This window comes from Nematolebias whitei, chromosome 7, assembly GCF_014905685.2.
Source record: "Nematolebias whitei isolate Nwh7 chromosome 7, NemWhi1, whole genome shotgun sequence".
In the NCBI taxonomy this organism is placed as follows: domain Eukaryota; kingdom Metazoa; phylum Chordata; class Actinopteri; order Cyprinodontiformes; family Rivulidae; genus Nematolebias; species Nematolebias whitei.
Window position 1 is genome coordinate 46,311,804 of NC_056504.1, and position 7,654 is coordinate 46,319,457.

The 7,654-nt window shown below is 38.9% G+C and overlaps 1 pseudogene; it reads right to left on the minus strand.

The window, feature by feature from the left end:
• Positions 1 to 6,028: 6,028 nt before the first annotated feature.
• LOC119412633 lies at positions 6,029 to 6,758 on the minus strand (annotated as a pseudogene).
• Positions 6,759 to 7,654: the final 896 nt, after the last annotated feature.

Below are 7,654 nucleotides of genomic sequence, written 5' to 3' on the forward strand. Positions count from 1 at the left end.
CTGCTGCACCAAATCTGAGCTTTTAGCATTTTTTATGTTTGCTAAGGTCACTTTGCTGTGGTGGCCATCTTGAATGGAACTGACTTCAAAGTCTGTTAATATAAATGTACATCCAGTGATGGCTTTCCGAGAGTTTTATTCCATTTCATTTAAGGCTTCATGAGATATTTTGACAAATGTGCAAAGGCTGATTGATAGATTTGCACATCTCTCACAGCTGTATGAACATCTGCCATGTGTAAAATTTGTATTTGGTTTAGAAATAACTAAATGAACTGACCCAACGCACAGCATCAACTAAAAAAATAAGTGTTCTTTAGTCATTTTTAAGGAAATGACCTTTACGCCAACCACAGACTGAGCAGATTTGGTTTTATGGTGTATAGTGTGAATGTTTATGAAGCATTCACACTATTGTGATCCTCTTTTCTTCTCTGCATTTTTCTGTGTGATTCTCATTCTGCAGTTTTCAAGCTTTTTCAACAAATCATAAATAAAAACGTTCAGCTCTTTCAGGACAATCCAGCTATGACTTTTGGTATTGGTGCAACTTTAGCTTTTTGAAATATTTAGCATTTTCTGCCATTTTTTTTCCTCATAGAAAATGAATTGAGCTCATTTTACATCCTTCAGATCTGTTTACAGCCTTTTAAGCTTCTTTCACATTTTGTTCTGGTTCAGCTTCTTTCAGCTTCTTTGTGCAAATAACTTTTTTCAGCTTCTTTCAGCTGTTTTGTGCTCATAACTACAACATTTTGTGCTTCTTCTTTCTGCTAATTTCAGCTTGTTATGCTCCTTTCAGATTATTTCTGCTTTTGTTTTGCTATTTCTGCTACTAATTAGCTGTTTTATGCTAATTTTAGCTTTTTCAGCTAATTCCACATTTTTTGCACTCATTTCAACTTATTCAGCCTAATACATCTTCTGCTAATTTAAACTTCTTTCAGATATTTTAGCTACTTTTTAGCAGTTTTTTTTTTGTTGATTTCAGCTTTTTTCTGATAAGTTCCCTTTTTTATGCTCATTTCTGCTATTTTTTTACATAATTGAGCAAATGTGCCTTTTCTGCTTTCTTTTGCTAATTTAAGCTTGTTCTACCTTTCAGCTAGCTGTTTAGAATTTGTTTTAGCTAATTTCAGCTGTTTTCAGATAAATTCAAAATGTTTCTGCTAATTTCAGCTCGTTATTCTTTCCACATTTTTCTGCTAGCTTCAGCTTCTTCTGCTATTTCAGCTACTATTTAGTTGACTTTAGGTTAATTTTAGCCTTTTCAGCTAATTCCACATTTCTTTGCTCATTTTAGATCCTTCCACTTCCTGTTTGTAGTTTAATCTTCTTTCTGCCTTTTCAGCTACATTTCAGGTTTTTTTAATTGCTAATATAAGCTTTTTTTTAGAAGTCCATCAATTTTGATGTAACCAATAAATGTTTTACTTGTTTAGTTAACTATGCAGACAAGCGTGCACGTGGTTTTCAGTTGAGTTTACATTAAATGCTTACCCACATTTCAAAATTATAATCAATTTATCTGGAAAACTTCTGGAGTGGACTCTGAAATGGCACCAACTGATAGTTTAGAACCTTTTTCATGTTTAGCTTGCAAGAAGAACGTTCTTGTCCTCTTGTCTTTTAATTCAGTGTGAAATAGAAAGAAAAAATAAAAACTTCTGCTGAAATTTTCTAAATTTGGTTCGTCAAAAAGCACAAAAATGCTCTGAAATGATCAAAGTGTTCAAATATTATTTGAGCTGAACAACTTCAGCTGATGGTGTTAAACCCTGTCATCAACAAGATGCTTTATTTATTTATTGGCTTTTACTAAACAAAAGCACTTTAAAGAACCTAAAACAGATCAGAAGTTCTTACACACATTTTCATTACGAAAACTTCACAAGTCACTAAAAACTGTGACAGACAGGAAGTCAAAGTTTCAGAAAAATAAACTGATTCTGTAGATGTTACAAAGCGTTGCTTTTGAAAAACGACTAATCAAATCTAAAATGATCACATTTTAAACATAAACGTGTAATGATCATTACTCCTTTTATGCGTAACATCATACTTTACGTGCACATCCAGTGCAGACAGATGTAAAAAGAACTGCAGTCAAATGAGTCATGCAAAATGCATGAAACGATTTCTTAACTAGAAATAAATACCAAAATAAAATTATCTCCACACATTAAAATAAAATAAATCGGTCTTATAGGTGTCTGGCACGGCCTCCACACAGGTGAGGAGATTTATTTTTGGTGCTGCCGGTCTGGACTGTGGAGCTCAGAGGAGAGCTCAGGTTCTAGTCTGCAGCTTGATGACGAGGTCCAGCGTCGGCTCTGCTGCAGAAGCTGTCTCATGAAGCAGGCCGTCATTTCCAGGATGTCTCTGGCTGCTGTTTGAGGAACTTCAGGAGAGACTTGAGCTGCTCGATGCTGCTGTTGATCCGTAACTTCTCCACCAGAGGCTTCCTGAGCTGCACAAACAGGAGATTGGTCAATTAAAGAGTCTTCACGCGGGCAATGTTGGCAGAAAAATGACAACTACAAGGTATTACCCTGTGGTTCGTGGTCAGAAGCTCCTGAAGGTTAGTGGTCGCTGCAGTAGAGGTGACATGACTCGAGGTTTCGGAGCTCCGCTGGCTTCATTCCTGTCCTTCATAGTCCCACATTTCATAAGACTTTGTGGGTCTCTGCTCGGCTGAATTTTCCCACCGTCTCAGCTGAGCTCTGTGGGACATGTAGGGCAGCAGCGTGCTGTCATGGCCGCCTGGGGCTTTATGGTTCGATGTGAGGGGAGCAGATGGAGCAGCACTGTGTGATCCTGGGAGGACCCTGCAGGGAGAGCTCGTCTGCTGCTTCATGCTGGGATCAATGGTCACCGAGCATCAGCCAGGAATCTACGTGAAGGGACATCCTTTACGATATAAACGTGTGCTCCGTTTAAGTCAAAATGATCAAATGTAGCATGAAAAGAAGTTTTAGACCCGGCCGGTTCTTGTTGTGTTCAGCACGTGCCCCAGCGTGCGTGACAAAGTGATCTCATTCTCCCACAGCAGCCCTGTGAGGTTCAAACCTTGGAGCTGTGACCGACGCTGGCTGTGTTTCGAGACGTAACATCAGCTATCCAGAAGCTGGTTGACTCTAACTTAAACAAAACGTGTTATAGCATCAAATCGACTTGTCGTAAATTCAGATTAGGAACTCCAATGGAAATAATTTGGACTGAATATTAAACAAATTGTGAATCATTATTCCATCTGTTTTGGTGCGTGGTGCTCTGACGACTAAAGATTGTCGAATCCCTCTGTGACATGAAAGTTCATGCTCAATAATCCAGGTAAAAAAAATCCAGCAAAGTTCAATCTGGTCATCTGGACAGTTTCTTTGTTTTGTTGATATGTTTCATCCTTCATCTGGGGTCTCTGAGACATGATAGATGATGTTGACTCCAAGTTAGCAGAGTGAGGACCAGACAGAGCCAGGTGTACCAAAGGTAAGTGTTTTTATTTACAGGTGATGAACTTCATGGCTGGACGGGACAACGGACAAGGTGAGTTTTCTTGTAATTCCTCAGGTTTAGATGAACATTGCATTTAGTTTTGACGATGGCAGCACGACGGTTCAGTGGTTAACACTGTTGCCTCACAGCAAGAAGGTCCTGGGTTCGATCCCCGGTTGGACCTGGGGTCTTTCTGTGTGGAGTTTGCATGGTCTTCTCGTGCTTGTGTGGGTTTTCTCCCACAGATCAAAAACATGCATGTTAGGCTGCCTTCAGGCTTACACCAAAGTGGAACAAACCAGTTATGTTGGTGCTAAGATGGTGTCTTTGGTACGCCCCCACTTCCTCTGGTGCTGGCCCTCTTCCTTGTCGACAGTCATGTCAAACTGGTTCAAAACCAACAAAGTCCTATCCAGATGACCTGACTGAAAATTGTTGGATTGTATACCTGGATTATTGAGCATGGACTTTGTTGGTTTTCTTACTGGTGTTTGTGTTTGTAGATGGAGCCAGAGAGGAGGGAGAGACGAGGTCCTATAGGTTTCCACGGGAGAGTTGAGGTTCCAGAGGAGGCGAGTATCGGTGGAGAGGAGCAGGTTGTTGTTTGGACGTTGTTGATCCAGGTTGATGTTTGGATGGTTGAAGGGACAAGATCATGTCAGAGCGAAGTCACAAGGAATGAGGAGTTCTTGGAAAACTCAAAGAGACAGTTCTTGGAAGTCGCTGGAGAAGATCTTCACTATTCCAAGGTGGATTTTTATGCTTCAATAATGTTTGGGGATTTAATCCGTTTTGTTTTTCCACCATTTCACATTTTCACCTTTTCCCTCAGCAGATCAACACAAGTGTGACCTTTTACACAAACAGTTAAATACCTGTCCCCAATCCTAATCACTACTGGTGTCTCAGCATTAGCTAACTAACTCCAACCCGTCCACGGTGACTGGGTCTGTTGTTATTTTTTCTCGTGTCTACTCCCTCCTCGTGAAAGGAAGTTTTGCTGCCCCGCCAGCATTTTTGTTTGCAAAATAAATTTACCTGGAGTCTCCTGCTTCAGCCTGCACTTGGGTTCAAACCTAAACGGCCACATCATGTTTGTAGGAAAAGTAAAATGTAATGTTCTTCAATAAAACCCAACTAAAGCAACAATATATATATTACCAGCTGAATCATTGCTTTAAAATAAACTACCAATATTTTTATAAACATTATTTAAAATGCAATATATTTGAATGTTAAACAAGAGAGTTTGGTTGTTTGTTAAAAAAAGAGTTTGTTCAAAAATGTGTTTAAAAAAAAAGAGTCATTATAACCTTAAGGAAATGGAAATATTTGTAAAACCTCCATTTAGAACTAGTTTGAGTTGTAATTCAGGGAATAGGATTATGGAATTGCTTTGATATCGCCAAAAAAATAAAAATTATTCATATGGTTAAAAAGATGATTAAGTTAAAATTGTTAGGAAACTATGGTGCCATGTGAAGGATGTCTAATTTTTTTGTTTTCACTTTAGAGATTGTTCAAGCCTGAATTGTTGTTTGTAGTTATTTTACATATTTTTTTAAAATAAGGGGTAGATATTATAAGAATTTTCTTATTCTTTCTGCACTCTTTTCATTCAATGTTTCTTTTTTTTCTTTTAAATAAGCGAATAAATAAATTAAATGTAGTGATACTGATGAAGAGGCTGGATGGATTACTGGTAATTTGTCCTTTTCATATAAAGAACGTTGTGATGATATACAGAACACAAGAGAACCAGGTTCTTCCTCTGGTAGTGTTTGTTTATTCAAAAAGGCACAGCGAGGGACGGAAACTGTTAAAGCTTCAACTCGAGGTGATGATACATCAACAGCAAACTGTAAATTTGTCTTTGTAAAAGAGAAACTAACTCCGTCAATGGAGCAAAAATGGGGATTAACAAACGAAGAACAAACCTGATCTTAAAACAGATCTCATCATTTTCAACTAAATATAGTTGCTTTTTTACTAAAATGTAAATATTACACTGTCACAATTAAACTGTGACCTACTAAACCATAAAACTGATCATAAAGACAATAACTGAGGTAGATTTGAAGAGATTGTCATGAAAATGATTGCATTACATTCAAACGTCAATTAAAACATGTTTAACTATCAGCAAAAGAGAACTATAATCATGCTTACATCATTTTTTTTACTAAAAATATAAACTTTTAATATAAAAGTATGAAAGTTCGAATCTTATAACAGATCTCACTTAACAAAAGAATAAATGTAGGTAAAATCCAATGTGGAAAATGCTCATAAAGTAAAATACATAGTTTTAAAATAACTATTACTAGTTATCAAACACTTATTATTCACATATAGTTGTGAGTACATGAAGTACAGAGAAAATAAAACAACTCCTGATGCTTCAGGTTCATGCAACATGCATGGAATATATTTGTCTCTTAAAATGAAATAAATTGTTGCTGACAGTTCCACAGGAAATTGGAAGTGGAGACAATATCACATAAAACAAACAATTAAAAAAAAAAAGATCTTCTGCTCAAGCAGAAAGATGTTCTCTGCATTTCTAAGAATTCAGTCCAGAGATCTTCAACCAATGTGGTTTGTAGTTTCCCTCCAGTCCTGCAGAGTCTACCAGGGCCTCCAGGGGGCGCTGCAGACTGGACTCTGGTCTTTGTGGATGCTGGTCTTGTCTGTGGAGCTCAGAGGACAGAAGTCAGCCTCTCTCAGGTTCTTCTCAGACTGCAGCTTGTTGAAGTGGTCCAGCAGTCTTCTGCGGGACTGGATCTTCTCCTGGTCTTTGGACAGGAAGTGCACCACCTCTTGGACACATCTGGAGTAGCCCCGATCAGCAGCTGCTGAGTCCACAGCTGGATGCTGCTGCTGCTGCAGTCGTGTCAGGAAGCAGACGGTCATCTCCAGGATGTCTGCTTTCTCCAGCTTGGAGTCTGGCTGCTGTTTGAGGAGCTCTGGAGGCAGGAGAGACCTGAGCTTCTCGATGCTGCTGTTGATCCTCTCTCTGCGTAACTTCTCCACCAGAGGCTTCCTGAGCTGCACAAACAGGAGTAACATCATTAATAAACGTATATTCTATAGGTGCATATCAGTAAACATAAATAAATGATAAGTGACTTTGCATGAATCTCATATTCACCTTGTGCTTCAGACTCAGATGCTCCTGAAAGTTGCTCCACACGGTAATGCTTGGTGCCATGGTGGATCTGTGGAGGTCTCTGTGGAGAGAACCTGATCTCTGCTGCCTTCATCCCTCCTATTTATACTCCTTCATCTCCATTTGAATGTGTGGATTATGGTCTGGATGAAGTTTCCCACAGTTTGGACCAATCAGAGAGGTCTGTAAGATAATGGGACGTGTGGAGCAGCATGCTGTCATTATTGCTCAGAGGATAATGGGTCGATTTCAGGGGAGCAGGTGGAGGAGGCTCAAAGAGCTCTGCATCCATGTGGGAAAGTGGTGACCCTGCAGAGGTGCTGCTGGGAACTGAGATTAAAAAGTGGCACACTCATCATTATTAACAAACAAACAAACAAACAAAAATTCTTAAAATCGTGTCTTTCATCAGCGACATGCAGAAAATAACTCATAAAGCTAATATTTTAAAACCAAGTTTGCATTTTCGAATAAAAGAAAAGTCAGTTTTTATAAGCAAAATGTCTGATGTTTAATATTCAACAACATGATCTAAAGTGAGTACATGTGTTGAATGTGAAGACGTCCAGATGCTGGTGAGTCAGTTGGCACGTGCCCTGGAGTCGGTGTGAGTAACGGGCTGAGCTGACGTTCCCACACTGACTCCAAGGGCTGGTCAGTGATCCACAAAAGGGATTTCCGAGACAGATGCTGATGGCTTTCTGTTGCCATAGCAACAGCAATGCATCACTAGCCATCTGGAGGGAAAGAACCCCATTGGATGGCACGAAGGGCTTGTCGAATATGAAATGTTGTCCTTAAGTTTGAATAAAAACGGTCTTGGGTTTCAGAATTTGTTTTCTCACTGAGAAAATTCTGTAAAATTTAGCTTTGAGAGCAAAAAAAAAAAAGCAGTTTTAGTGATTGTAGAATGATTTTTGGGAATAATTTGTCTGCTGGTGCAGAGATTTTCACCCAAGTCAGGAATAATTTTACTCCTTTTTTTTTTTG